This window comes from Sinohyriopsis cumingii, chromosome 14 (genome assembly GCF_028554795.1).
Source record: "Sinohyriopsis cumingii isolate HCF-2022 chromosome 14, ASM2855479v2, whole genome shotgun sequence".
Classification (NCBI taxonomy): Eukaryota; Metazoa; Mollusca; class Bivalvia; order Unionida; family Unionidae; genus Sinohyriopsis; species Sinohyriopsis cumingii.
The window spans coordinates 51,733,574-51,750,143 of NC_142974.1; the positions used below are offsets into that span (position 1 = coordinate 51,733,574).

The window sequence follows — 16,570 nt, forward strand, 5'->3', positions numbered from 1 at the left end:
TTTTTGACTGAAAATCGAGTAGGAGACACATTTTGAAAGCTATTTCTGAATAGACTCGAAAACTCCAAAATGCCCGGTCATCGTTCAATAACATACTGCCTAGTTGTGTTAGAAACATCGTTTTTTCTGTGGCTATTTGACTCGCGTATGAGCAGAACGGTAAAAGATGAATTTTCCTTTCTTTTTTGTGCTAAACGGAGCCACTATTTTTGTGTGGAGACCATTCTTTATTCCAAATACCCATCTTATCCTACTTTCTGCAGAGGTTCATATGTATGTTTGCAGTTCATGCCGGTTTACTTTAGAGCTGAGACCAAAAAGTCTAACATCCGGATACAAAATCGGATTCCGACCACGGGCGAATTTTAGGTAAAGAAAAGTCGGGTCCAAAAAATGAGGTTCTTCTATCTGTATTTTGTAGTGCAACTATATATTCCAGATTATTTGGTATCATTGTAGAGCTAAAACTATCTACCTTTCTAATAATACCACTCACGTTAGTGTATCATGTATGACCATAACGCTACAGAGCTCGTCAGTAGGGTACTACCTCCTGCCCCGTAAAGTCGTCACTAGGCGTTAATGTGTTAGAAACATAGATTTGAATAGATTATTGGGGAGCTGATTTCAAGAAGAAACCAGGTACATATTTTTTCAAATCCCAATGAGACAATATTTATATAGATCGATAGCTATATATAACTATATAGATACATATTTATCAGACTGTAATCTTAAATTTGTCTTCTTTAATGACGTCTGGCACCAAAATACAGATCGGGCCTCAGGTATCATGCCAGTGCATTCCAAATTCAAAGGGGATAATATTAGAATGTAATCTTCTCGAGCTCTACATGTTCGTATGGGCACAATAGTTTTCTGCAAACTTCAATTCAGGAAACATAGCCATGCACACTTCAGATGATATATTTGTACTCCTTGGGAAGTGGGGTCATGTTTCAATGAATCACCACTCTGTTCAAACCTTTTCAGACTGGGATCATGACACTAAATACACGCTAATGTTTTAAACAGTTTGATAAAAATGTTCCTACCAGACATTTCAAAATAAACAACAGGGGTCACTGGCACCTACTAGGAGCATATGAGAAAAGTACTTGGTTAGGGCGTATCCATGTCCATTTTTGAAAGATGACCAATTGTTCAATCCAGAAACATGCATCACACTTACCTATGGCATTGGAATGCATTCGTCTTGAAGTGCATTCGTTGCATAATATATAAACATCGGCAAAATTAAAAGCAATTTTGTTGAGCTATAAAACAGATCTCCATCATCCATTATATTCTATATTATTTTATATTCAGTCCTGACACATCAAAAAGGAAATTCTAAGACGGTTATGGGCAGGGAATGTTCTTAGCAGTGAAGCTTGCAAATCCCTGATTTAGTAGGTGCATACTTTGCATCACCAATCTAAAGTAATGTTTTGCCTTGAACACTTCACACAAATGAATGCGTTTAGAAATGAAAACAAATTTACGAGATGAGTGTAGCTTGTTCAGACGTTGAAAGTGCTACATTTCAGGTATTCTAAATTGAAGCACACAACATGTTTCACTTAGAATACATTTTCCTTAATGCATCCAACAACACGCTTGCCCCAAGGTTCCTAATAAGGACTAACTTAATATGGAACGAAAGACATCCGCATTGCAATTTTCTAAAGGAATTACGCTCTGTAGACAATAATTATTGATGCAAAGCGTCATATCAATATCCCGACCTCCAATTCACGAGAAATGAAGCCGAAAAAAATAATTTTGCTTTTGTCTTTGGCTATAAACAAAGTGATTTCTTTTTCGGTTGTACACATCATTTGTCGGTATAATTTTGTCGATTGACGGACGTAAGAATACAAACATTGACAATCATTATAGCAACTGAGCAATGTATGTCAAGCATACTCTCGTCAAATTTATACAGTATGCAAAATTTCAGTTTCTTAGACTGAATAGTTCGAGCAATGCACCTTAATAATATCGATTTTCATAGAGTATTGCGACGCAGATTTCAAGAGAAAGACATGAACATGTTTTATTCAAATCTCAATGAGACATATATATATATATATATATATATATATATATATATATATATATATATATATATATATTTACATACATTCAACGATAGATAATGAGACACACGCACACACATATATATATATATAATGTAAACATAGAGAAAGATAGACAGTTATATATTTAGATACATGGATATATATATATATATATATATATATATATATATATATATATATATATATATATATATATATATATATATATATATATATATATATATATCAGACTGTACTCGTGTGTTTGTCTTCTTTTAAGAGATTCATCTGGCATCTAAATGCCGACAAACATTAGGCTCATGCAAACATGTAAACATATAGATAGATAGACAGTTATATATTTAGATACATGGATATATATATATATATATATATGTGTGTGTGTGTGTGTGTGTGTGTGTATCGAATTGTACTGGTATGTTTGTCTTCTTTAAAGAGGTTCATCTGGCATCCAAATACCGACAAACATTAGGCTCATGCAATCGGGGCCATATGTATAATGCGGGTTCATTGCAAATGATTGGGGATAATATTAGAATGTAAATCCAATCTCCTCGAACTATGTAAGTTCGTAGGAACACAATAAATAACTGCAAACATCAATTTAGGAAACATTCTCATGTACATTTGTGATGGCACATTTGTATTCCCTTGATGAGATTTAAATGTATCAACACTATGTTCATACGTATCAAGAGAGGGGGAGTGAAAGTCAATACTTATCAGTGTCTTTTAATAGTCTTATAATATTGTTTACCACCAAAGCATTAAAGATAATCAAAGGCATATATAGCAGGAGATTGAACAAGGGTCACTGACACCCGCTAAATGTATAAGGTAAAAGTGTTAGGTCTTGTTGCCCCCATGTCCATTATTTTGCAATACGATCACTTGTATAATCCATATACATGTTTCACATCTAAACGTGGTATTGGAATGGATTCAACTTTAAGTGTATTCATTGCATTGTGCTTACAATTGGTATAATAAAAGTAATTTTCAATGAAAGAGAAACGTGTCTCCGTCGCCCAAGATGTACCATATAATGTTAAATTCATGCTTGACAAATGAGAAGGAAAAGTCTAAGAAAGAAAAGTAAAGTGAATATTGTTTGTAGTGCAGCAAACAAATTCCATGATTTTGCTGGTCAATCCCTTGGTGCATAGATGGAAACGTAAAGTATAAATAACATAATAACAATGCACGTAATGAAACCACATACATACATATGCAAAAATGTATATCTTGTCTGCATCAAATACTTTTTATTGGAAATGTATCTGGTATTTATTTCTCTTCAAACAAAGCCAAACGCTATACATTACCAAATCTGTATAAATTGGGATCATCGTTGTTATGGCCATAAAACTATTCAGTTCATTTACTACTAAATATTATTTGTCACAGAATTAGGCAAAGAAATAACTTGGTTTTGCCTGAAAACAATTAGACTATTTCTCATTGTACATGCGTACAACGTTATATAGGGTGAATGTGTTTTTCCAGGTAAGCGACTGTATTAACATGTACCTAGCCACAGATTACTTGTGTCGGGTATCATGACTAACATGAAGTGCACGGGTATTCTACCCCGACTTGTACTCACTCTCCTATGGATTTAAGTACGGCAAATCCTGAAAAACCACACTGGTCATTTTTGGATCACGTCAAGAAGTATACACTCTCCTTTATTCTCCAGCCATGGGGGTAAGTGTTAAATTTACATTCTATTTATTTGATAGGCGAAGCTTATTCGGTTTGTACTGTGTTATCGCGTAATATTGTTTATTACAACGCAGAGTTTTAAAAGTAATATCATATATATAGAAATTATGCATAAACTATTATGTCCCATTTGGTTTTATTATAGCTGCGTATGTGAATCTGTAGCTACGTCTGCATCTGTGTGTCTGTGTTGGCAGCTGTGTCTGTGTTGGAAGCTGTGACTGTGTTTGAAGATGATTCTGACTCTTTGTAGCTGACTGTTATAGTAGCTGTCTATTATGGTAGCTGACCGTGTCTGTAGCCGTGAATGTATATGAAATGTTATTGTGAATATAACTAGAGCGGTCCGAAGCTGTACGAAGCAGTCTAAAGTTTCTTGGAGTCATCTGCAGCTTCCAGAACAACGCTGTCTGTTGTGATAAGATTATTGTGAATCTTAGTCGTGATAAGATTATTGTGAATCTTAGTCGTGATAAGATTATTGTGAATCTTAGTCATGATAAGATTATTTTGAATCTTTAGTTGTGTCAAAGATTATTGTGAATCTTTAGTTGTGTCAAAGATTATTGAGAATCATTAGGTGTGTCAAAGATTATTTTGAATCTTAAGTTGTTTCAAAGACTATTTTTTTGAATCTTTATAATTTTGTTCTTGTTGAACAACATACTGTTTAAGGGGTATGTGCAGCCCATGAGGGTTCTTGGATCTGCACTTCATTTTATTCAATATTTGTTTTGTTTATTTTCAATTGTATTTTTACATCATATATTTATCATTATTAACTCATTCATAAATTTCCATCTTTCTTACATTGTTTGGCTTGTTCATTTCGTCCAAAAACCCACTCGGTTACAATTCTGCGACATTATTAATACATGTTATATGTCAACGATACGTGATTGCTTGTTAACTATACCAGCATCTTTTACTAAAGAACTAGGTCGTTTTCCAAATTTTAAACTGGTTTCAAGATAAGGACAGAGTACCCAGAACCTAAATAAATCTTAGGTCCTGGTTATTATATTCCAGCACAGTATAATTTATTTTCAGTATGCAAATTTCAGTAGCTTAGAATGAATGGTTCAATCAGTATACATTAATAACATTGATTTGCATTAATAAGTGCAATATTTGTTTCATGACATAAGCATGGTAATATTTGTTCATGTCCAAATATAAACAGTGTGTGTGTGTCTGTGTCAGCCCGGCTGTACTTTTTCCATCGTATACTCTGGAAAAGGATGGAATACGATGGAAAAACATGGAAAACCCTGGAAAATGATGGAAAAATGAAATATTCTGCAGAATTTAGCATGGAAAGCCTGGACATTGTGCATGGAAAATGCTGGACATGCCTGGAAAATGCTGGACATTTAGGACTTTGAAATTTTTCAGCATGGAAAACCCTGTAAAACGATGGACATTTTGCACTTTGATTTTTTTCAGCATGGAAAACCCTGGAAAAGGATGGACAGTTTGGACTTAGAATTTTTGGGATAAATTTCAGCATGGAAAACCCTGGAAAAGAACTTAGTCAATTTTCAAGATTGGTACAAAGAATTATTTTGAATTACCTAAAGAAAGAGCAATCATGACTAAACTGCGCTGTAACACAGATTTTTGAACTTGAAACTAAACTATTATTTCAAACCTATGATAAATATATACTGAGAAAAAGAGGACACAAGTCAAATAAACAAACTAAACCATACACACACACACACTTGACCCCTGCTTTAAAAAAACAAACTACAAGTGTTGAAGTAGTACATCATTTATTGTATGTACCACATATGTAATTAAATGTTCATTATCAAAAGAACATCACTATACAAAAATGTTGGTGTAACACAAACTATACATGTATGAAAAGATATCCTGAAAAATTAGTTAAATCCTGACCAGAAAATATCTGGTGCATATAAAATCATAAATATGTCCAAATCTGTTCACCACATGAGCTTGACACTACAGTGTATAAGTATGAAATTCTGCTGTGCAGTGGTGAAAGCCATTTTAGTCCTTTTCATGATGATTGGGGAGAACAGTACCATAAATGGCATTTCCAATTTCAACAACAATAATAGGTTCTCGAAGACACTTGATCCTATTTTTGATGATGAAAGGAAGTCTTCTTTCTTGTCAGAGCCAACTTCATTCCAAAGAGATGTTTGCTCATGATTATTAGTTATGTACACCTGTACAGCCCCCAGTTTCACACATTTCTTCTTTATCGGAGTACAATTTTTTGCAGATCCCACAATAAAAATTGTACTTGAGATACTCCTTACTGAATTCACATTTTTCCTTCAAATCTTTGACAATTGTCAATCCTGTGTTTGCTGAAGGAAGATGCAACTGAATTAAGTCCAAAAAGTCACATATTTAGCATCTGACAAATTATGTCTTGTTGGCAAAGCCCCAAGGACAATAACATGTTCAGACTTTGTGATTTCACTACAATATATATCTTGTTATGGGGCTATGACATAAAGTGGGGGATCTGTGACATGGGGTGGGTAAGACTGAGTTGCTTCATTCACCTGATGATACTGTTCATCATCTGAACTTGATTAAAACTCTATACTTTCTTCTGAGTCAGATGAAAAACTCATGTCACTGTCACCATATCTAGTTGGTTCATCTGTTGATATTCTCATTATATTTGAAGATTAGTATTACGTACTGTCACCAATTTCATAATATCCAAGACCAACAGAACTGGATTCACCTAGATCAACAACACTGTAATGAGAAATACAAATTTTAGTGAACATGTATAATTCATATTAAAATCTTAACATTCAAACATTATTGTTTTGTTGTGGGAATTGAATATGTACAGTTAATATTACACTGTTACAGTAGTTTAGTTTGACAAATCCAATGTTAATGCATGCATCATTTAAACATGGGTAATGCAAATATGATGCACAATGAATGCATGTAAATGACAAGTAATTGATACCCAATAATATACTCAATCATACAAAGTACATGTGATACAACATACACTTCATAAATGTATGTGATGTTTTCAGAAAAACAACTCAAGTTTCATAACGTTTTAGAGCATTATAAGAAAAATGAAAGTAAAAATTATATTTAACATTTTAAATAATTAAAAACTGAAGTATGACAATGCATAACAATAAATTATTATATCTTGTTCTGCAAGAATCAATACTGATCAGATATTTCCTGGAATTTCTGTAATTGGCTGATTTGGTTAAATATGGTGTACATTGTGCATATATTGTGTATGGTGTGTTGGATAACCCATACAGAGTGAATGTTCTGTTCAAACACGTACATTGAATATTCTGTTTGTAAATACTGAATGATTTCACCATATACTCAGAATTTGTTGAACTCTGAAAATTCCACTTAGTTAATTTGTTTATTCCTTAAATTATTGATATGGTAATGAAACTGTGTTTAAGATATGAGCCATGTTAAGCTGTGAATGTACTAGGTAAGAACAAATGTATACAGAATAATGCTTATCTTCACACAAATAAACACTGCTGTGGGAGACAGCTGCAGACATTATTTAAAATGTAAAAAAAACCTCTCTATTACTCCTGGAATTACCATTGTTTTCTCTTCCTCCAGTACATGGTGCTTTTAGGAATGGACTTTGTGGAATTAACTTCAAGCTGCTTATATATTTTGTCCTGAACACCAGTACCTGTAATACACAAACAGCATTAAAATGTTTACAGACTGTACAGTCAGACTGATTAAAACATTAACATATCGTTCAAATATCATCTTCATGGTAAAACTTGTGTGCATTTTAATCTTGCTAAGATTAATGTGAAATTTTTCAAAATGTCTTTTTCCAGGACTTAAGTTACTTAAGTTATGATTTTACTTATATATGTAGCAGTCTGAAAATTTAGCAGTAACCTAAAGACCTATTTGGACTAGATCTATAAATACTCAAGAAATTCACAACTTTATCATAATACCAGAGCAAATCCTGTTTGGGCTTACATGTATCACTGGAGTTAACATTTCCAAGACTGACAATTACAAGGTTATGGCTGTTAAAATAAAATTCCACAAATTAGGTTGCTTTGAAAGTTATATATACATATATATTGAAAAACAAAAAGACCTACTCTAATTTTAAAACTGGTGCAAAAGGAAACTTGTTTTTGACCTTGTATATCTTTTCACATTTATTTAAATACTTGCTTACAATTTAATTATCAGTCATACATATATAGTGTTGGGCGGTTAATCATATAGTCAGTTTATACTTGGGCAAACGAGATAAAGTCGAGACTCCGTTTATTTCATACTCACCTATAATATTTGGGTGTCCAATTTGTGTTGTCTTTCTATTTGTGTTCCACACCTCGACACGATATTGCCTCTTGGTCGTAAACTTTGTCTTCTAAAACCACTTTACTGTAAACCAATCATTCCCCAACATATCCAAATCACGGCGTTGGTATCCGATGTATAGATATTAACTCTTTAGATAAATCATAAATCAAAAGAGAACAAAATGTCTGATTTTTCTGTCAAGTATTCGCCTTCACGTATCGGAGTCACGTTTTTGTCACGCAGAAATAGCCGAGGTTGTTCCGTATGATGATGGCTGATGAAGCTGACTATGATGGGATATAAAATTATGTACTTATTTTTTTTAACCAATTACTACATTGAAAAAGCCGGCATATTTCGATTTCATGCATTAGAACCAAATTTTCTGTAAAAAAAAAAAAACAAAAAAAAAACGGTTTCTGTAAAGTTTGGTTCCAAATTTGGCACCGTAAAACGCTTTGGATAACCAGTCTAGAATTTGGGCGCAATTTTCGATTGGAGTGTCATTGAAATTGTAAAATATAAAATATCCCAGGATTTTAAGATGACCACTGAACCAGAAATATCACTGGTTATATGGGTGAATGAGGCATAATCTGTATGGCTAATGTACACTCGCCACGAAAAGAAATGAAGGAATATCGCACGGGAGAGAAAGTGATGGCGGTTTGTCGTGGATTCAATGGATACCATGAGTGTATTATTGCGAAAATAGCAGGTATGTCATTACTCAGTCCAGTTGTAGCAAAATTATTTGCACGGCCGCCAAGTATCTTAGCTGCGAAAGACTTCGCGTGACGTAAATTTACGGAAAGCTATTACGAAATATATCCTATGGAACAATTTCTTTTTTTATGCTGTTTGAAGACTGATAAATTAAACGTCAAACTTGTAAGGATATTGAAAGGTATATGTTATGTTTTAAGCTTTGTTTACATAATTGGCAACATTTTTTACTTATCCTAATGCACAATGACCAGTCATCTCGTGTCTGTCTTTCAAAAAAGTTGGTACGTGCCGGCCTTGCGAATATATATTTCCAAATTGTAAGTTTCACTTTAAATTTTATTCACCCTTGATATTATTAATGATCTGACTGGTATTTGTATTTTTTACATTTTCGTTATTATTCTCCAGACAGTGTGCTATTTGTAGCAATAAGTTATATTTGTTTTAATTAATTTTAGACTGTGACTCGGAAATATACCGGTAGATCTCTTTTCCAATTAATCTTCAATTCAGATTATGGCTTGTTTCTGTCTATCCAATTTATATTCAGCCATTTCAGTAATATTTAATAGTAACTTATTGTATAATTAATAAGAATGTACAGTTGTAAACTGTTGGAAATGATTATCAATTTTCCTCACCAAAAATACTTGTTTAGTTTGTGTCCTTTAATTTCAGAAAAAAGTGGCAAGGCACAGTTATGTAAACAACTTGATGGCGACAGCTTCATTGAAATTCTTCGATCTTTTAATTTTGAATTAAGCAAGCGAGAGGTAATACCACGTTTGTTTCAAATTCAAATGTCTAGAACATTAGCTGTAACCTGGACTTGTGTATATAGATAAGTAAATATATCAGAAACTTAGTGCATATGAATCATCATGGTGAAAATTTGGATTAATTTTTTTTTCACACCCAGCATGAGGCAGAAATATGTCAGATTTTGGATTTTAACAAAGCTGCTAGATAAATATTCAGAATGCTGTACAGCTCTGTTGAATATATTGGCAAGACACTAACTGGGGCAAGAGCCAATAATAAGCACACACAAGGCCACCTCTCCAAGACCAGTCCAGAATTCAAATAATTTATGGTATATTTTAAATTATTAACCATGCATTTTAAACTTTGTTAACCTATGACAAAATATATGCCAAATTGTAACAAAATTTTTTATGAACTAAGGCTGGAACATTATTATGAAATTTAAACGTATCCACAACTACTACTTGAAACATTATAGTGTAGACAGGCAATATTCAAATGGACAATGTAAATCTACTTTCAGTTTAAATGGTATAATCACAACTGCATGTATATGGTAGCCAGTTTGTGTGTGCGTGATTCAGATGTTTAGTAACGTAGCTTTAACAAATGTTTAGTCACATCGCTACGATGTCTGCAGTGTGGCAATTTATAGTGATGTCTAGCACTGGGATATCATGCCACAGACGTGTAGCATAATGTCTTCTACCCAGTCACATTATCTTGACACCAGGTTGACCAGTCCTAACACTAACCGTTTAACCGTTTAAATTATAGAGCATAATTACAAAGTGCAGCATGCTATAAATAGAGCACCTGTTACCTATACGACTCCATACGCATAGGCCTGCCTGTTAACTGTTAAGCATTGTAGTGTATTTTATGTTAAACAGCAATTGTAACCATTTTACATTTTTGGTACACATCTATTATGTGTGGAAAAATTTAAGATTAAAAGTCTGATTGTTATAGCTGCGTAAATGTTTTTCACTGAAGAATTTTTTACGTGCTTTAAAATCTTGAGAGGACTCATTCACTGTCATGTCAGTGAGGCCGCGTGACCAATCGTAGCTGCCATTTCTCATACTTGAAATTTACAATTTGTCGTCTGCATCTACATCACTAAGTCATCTGAATTTGATAATTTATGAAAACTAATTGCTGCCTGCATCAATATCAGAGCCTTTACCTAAGTTATTGAATCTTTCGTAGTTCTGATTCTAATCGTGAAAACTTCCTAAGTACTGAATGAAATCCGCGACCTCCATTTTGGAGAGTGGAGATTATGACCCAGTTACTTTAAATAGCAGATATCGACCAGGGCATAAACAGTGACCACGTGATCCGATGTAATTGTCATTCACAGAAATGAATGTAGTATCTAAATGGGGGTTTTCCCCGAAGGTGGCGCTATGAAAACCAGCTTAAAATGGCTGATGTTTACAGCAGGCGTCAAAAGGCGCTTCCACGTGAATGGAGTAGAGGTGTCAAAAGACGCTTGCATGAGGTAAAGGGTTAATGCTGAGCACCAGGCAAGGCAGCTAATAGTACCATTTTTTTAATAAGTCTTTGGTATGACTCGGTTAAGGGTTCAAACCTGTGACCTCTCACACCAGTAGCAGGCGCTCTAACCACTTAGACTTAGGCCACAGGAGCAGTTAGGTAGCCAGTTTAATTTGTGATGGAAACTACAGGTTTTTAAGCCTATCAAGTTAGTCATCAAGCCAAGTGCCTCATTACAATTACCAACCTCAGGTATTGTAAAAGTACTGTAATTGCATGAAATGTTTCAGGCATAACTCTCATTCTCTCACTCCCCTCTCTCTCTCTCTCTCTCTCTCTCTCTCTCTCTCTCTCTCTCTCTCTCTCTCTCTCTCTCTCTATATATATATATATATATATATATATATATATATATATATATATATATATATATATATGGGATTGAAATAAATTTGAAATCTTGCTTGATTCTATTCATTAATATACAATGATTTGTATTTCAGAAATCATGAAGGAGAAGTATAACATTGGGGAGGTGATGGTGAGATAGAAGCTTTGCGATTTGGTTAAACCATCAAGAGTACCATCACTTCCACAGACTCCAGTGGTGACAACAGAAAAATAAGAAATGTGGTGAATGAACTATGAAACAACACGTGTAAAAAAAATATTTTAAATTTTTTTAATTAAAATTGAGATAGAAATTAACGTGAATTTCTGTTATTTTGTTGTTAAGATTGCTTCAGAATAAATTCAAACTATAACTAGAGTAAGAGAACATATTTTTAGAAACTTGGATGATGTTAAGGAGCCAGTAATCTGGATTTTATGACACACCAGTAGAAGTGTAGCGATATTTATGACAACTTAAGCCATGTTGTCTACTGAATACTAGTGCACAACCTATTAAGCTACCAGTGACAAGTATAGTTTTTAATTTTTGTTTCCTTGTTTAAAAGTTACTAAACATCACAGTCAATACAAGGAGTTGGTTGGGGTAATTTGGATCATGTTCTTCTTGAAATTATCATCAAATAAAAGTTGCATCACTGTTAAAAATCTCGTTTTCATAAAATATTTCAACAATTTTCAGCTAAATTTTAGTGTTGTCCAGGGTTTTCTAGCCTACCCTGGATAAAGACTGGAATATTAGTCCAAATGCTCCAGCATTTACCATGCTAGAATTGTCCAGGGTTTTCCATCGTTTTCCATGCTAGAATTGTCCAGGGTTTTCCAGCCTACCCTGGACATAGCCTGGAATATAGTCCAAATACTCCAGCGTTTTCCATGCTAGAATTTTCCAGCGTTTTCCATGCTAGAATTTTCCAGCGTTCTCCATGCAAGAATTGTCCAGGGTTTTCCAGCCTACCCTGGACAGAGGCTGGAATATTAGTCCAAATACTCCAGCGTTTTCCATGCTAGAATTTTCCAGCGTTTTCCATGCCAGAATTGTCCAGGGTTTTCCAGCCTACCCTGGACATAGGCTGGAATATTAGTCCAAATACTCCAGCGTTTTCCATGATAGAATTTTCCAGCGTTTTCCATGCTAGAATTGTCCAGGGTTTTCCAGCCTACCCTGGACATAGCCTGGAATAATAGTCCAAATACTCCAGCGTTTTCCATGCTAGAATTGTCCAGCGTTTTCCATGCAAGAATTGTTCAGGGTTTTCCAGCCTACCCTGGACAGAGGCTGGAATATTAGTCCAAATACTCCAGCGTTTTCCATGCTAGAATTTTCCAGCGTTTTCCATCGTTTTTCATGGAATATGATGGACATTCTACAGCCGGGTGTATACACATAGATGGAAATATAAGTATATATTACGTATGTTACATCCAAGCAATCTTGATCAAAGTTTTATTTGCACCCATACCCAATTGATCCTGCACACTATGTAGGCATTCTTAATCAATGTTTTCAACATAACCAACATGATATATATACACACACGCACACACACACACACACATCTATATATCTTTCAGTCCTTACTTTACTCAGACCAAGCACATTTTTTAAAGTTTATATTCCAACGTCTTTGATAGCAATATGAATATTTAACTGGAGTACCACTGCTATATTTTACAGGGAAGCATACTATAAATTTGAGGATCTTTGGAAGTTTTCAAATACTTTTTTCCAATACTATAACCCAATTAGGAATATCTCATAGTACCTCATTTATTGTCAAGAAGAAATCTAGGTGAGGTTTCCCACATATCCATATATTGTGAAGTATTTGCATTTATCAGTGTATTGTTTTCGATAAACTGAGACAATAATAGTTGTATTCACAAATGGACAAAGTGTTTACTATGAAATAAATACAAATGTGATTCGAGATTTTTTATGCTACGTATGTACAGCACACGCTCAATTTTGTTCCATGACATGATATTAATGGCATTATAATTATTATATATTATAATTATTATATTACCACTCGTGAACTTCCTATTACTTTATTTGAAAAACAATATCATCCTTACTCGTTTCATGAACGTACGGATTTATTTCAACCTGTAGGCTACCACTCTGATAAGCTGGTAAAAGACAAAAATCCCTCAAACTAACACATTATTTACAGCAATTCAACAAGGTCTATGTCTTCTTTTCAAACTGCCAATAGCTTAAACGGCACTGTATATGCTTGAAAATTGTACAATACTGTCTAGTTTGCCTCTTTTTCAGCCATATTCGACATAATGTAGTTGCCTTTCAATTTAATACGCTGGTGAAATTAATTGTGGAGAGCAGTAAAGCATAGTCAGGGGATACCGTCTCGGGAACACTAATGTTTATCATGTACAATACCCGAGTTATAAGTATTTTTGTATTTTCTTTAGAGATCAATACATATCTCCTCACAACAAGACAAACAAAACAAGATATGGTTAATGCAAAAGACAAAAGATACAATTTAAGGAATTATGCTGTGCCCAAAATGGATACCAGAGTCCCTGCCATAAGGTTTTCCATCAGAAAAGACAAGCAGATATGCAAGTCTCTGAAACCAATACTTTCCTACAAATAAGCATTCATTTTAGTTCCGCCAGAGGGAAATATTCTTAGCGTTATAATATGAGCATTGTGTGCCCTTTGATTTATTTTCCTTGATTTATTATCATTGTGTGAAAATTGTGTGGCTGTTTAACTCAGTTTCCGTCACTTATTATTATAGTGTGAACACTTTTTGTGGCTCTTTGACTTATTTTCAATCACTTATTATTATAATATGAACATTGGGTGGCTCTTCAACTTATTTTCAGTCACTTATTATTAAATAATATTTTCTAATTATGTATAATTTTAAGTTTGCGATCAATTTCCTTTAGTCAGTCTCAAGTAGAGAGATGGTGTGTCCAGAATGCATGGACACTATATTGTGTCCCAAATGCCCCCCCCCCCCAACAAAGCTGTTGGAAAAAACTCCAATCATTTGTCATCATGTACATTAGTCTTTTTGCTTGTATGTTTTGTATTTTAAAAAATTATATTCAGTACTGAAACCATAATCATTTGATTTGCCATTTAATTAATTGGTTACTTTTACATTGCATTAACCTAAAATAATGATTTTAATAAACCATATGAGGTTCTTGTACTCATTCAACTCCACTCAAGCAGGACCGGTGAAATTTCATCATATCTTTACCGAACTTTTAATCACAGGTTAAAATTTTACTACATAACTGAACATATAATTTTTATTTCTTACAATAAGCATATGTATGTGAGTGATGTACTGACTATTCAATTTTTAATGACATTGAATAAGCAATTTTTATTGTTTGCATATTCAAATGTATTGTATAGCAATATGTATTTTAGGTTGAAGCAGAATATTTCTTAAAATATGGTGCATTGTAATGTTTGTATTATCTGTTGTATTTTGCGTGTATTTTCACCAAAACATATAGATAGCAACACAATTGTTGTTCTTAATTCAAGGTAAATATGCACATAAACATGTGCAGTTATTATCTATGCAAAATACAGCAATTCACAGAGTAGTTAAAAATAAATATGTGCAACGCTTGACTTTTTCCAGTACTTTTTTCTTACATTATTACCCGAGCAGTAGACTCCGTGTACCTTCTTTCTTTGTAATTTGAGACTATTTGGCCTTACTGCTGTTTTGGCACAGGATAGGACATACATGGTGTCAAACTGTTGGGTGAACGAACAGTCGAGAAAAACCACACGATCAATCACTGTCTCAAAGAAAACTACCACAATGTTTATCACATACCCATATTAGTCATGTTGGGCCTTATGGTCTGTAAAGTGGATTCCTATTAGACCATTTGGTTTTGTTGTTGTTGTTGTTGTTGTGTGGTTTAACGCCATTTTTCAGCACACGATTGGATATACATGGCGGTTAGTGTTAATTGTGGAAGAAAAACCCGGGAAAACCACGGAAATAACCACCGACCTACGATAAGCTACTGGCATGCTGTCTCGCATACCTACATTGGCTGAAACTTAAGACTCGAACCCACGCAGACAAAGGTGACATGGCAGTGATCTGTAATGATCTGTACTTTAACTGAACAGGCATTTTTAACAAATAACCTTAACACAAAATGAGTTTCTCATGTTCATCCTACTACTGTTAGGCAGGGTATTGAGTCAAATCTTTCATCAACTTGTAATCATGGTTTCATTATATGATAAAAAGTTAGATGACATTTCTTTATATCATCAAAGGTTAGTTTTAAACATTCGATAATTATGGATGGCCTTCAGCCTATATTATTTTAAGCAACTGCACTTTACCCATGCAGTTTAACTATAGTGTCATCATAAAGAAATCAACCAATCAAAACCGCTATCTGAAATCACTTGTTTTGCCATTATGCTATAACAAACAATCAACCAATCAAAGACACTGCCTAAGATCATATATACATTATATCATGATCAATCAGCTAATCAGAACCACTGTCTGATATCACTTGTTTTTCCATTATCATTTCCTGTGAAATCAACCAATCAAACCTGTTGTCTGAAATCTTGTTTTTCTATTATGTTACCATAAGCAATCAAACAATCAGAGCCACTGTCTGGAACCACTACAAACTATTATGCCACATACATAACTAAATCAAGGACATAATATACTGTGTGGCGATTTGTAATATACTTGTAATATAGACTACTCTTTCTCAAATGAGAGATATAAGTTACATTCTTCTATAAAACAACTACTTCTTAATCATTCGAATTCAACATGGCACACACATATGAGCTGCATAATATATCAAAATGTGGCATGAAGTTGCAGCACAAATTAATTTTAACAACACAAAGGTATCCACCGAGTGCTTGAACCAACATTTTCAGACCTCTTTTACGTATTCTGTATAAAGACAGGGCCCTGAGTGGCCAGGTGGTCTAAATC

At 33.9% G+C, this 16,570-nt stretch overlaps 2 long non-coding RNA genes across 2 annotated transcripts; one reads left to right on the top strand and one right to left on the bottom strand.

Annotated features, from left to right (window-relative positions):
• Positions 1-5,588: 5,588 nt before the first annotated feature.
• Positions 5,589-8,675, bottom strand: LOC149783793 (uncharacterized). Its single transcript, XR_016413974.1, has 4 exons — positions 8,655-8,675; positions 8,145-8,235; positions 7,425-7,521; positions 5,589-6,575 (listed from the first exon to the last, which is right to left on the bottom strand). It is a non-coding gene; the product is annotated as an uncharacterized LOC149783793 (long non-coding RNA).
• On the top strand, positions 8,387-12,224 carry LOC149783794 (uncharacterized). Its single transcript, XR_016413669.1, has 3 exons — positions 8,387-8,886; positions 9,576-9,670; positions 11,669-12,224. It is a non-coding gene; the product is annotated as an uncharacterized LOC149783794 (long non-coding RNA).
• The last annotated feature ends 4,346 nt before the right edge of the window (positions 12,225-16,570 follow it).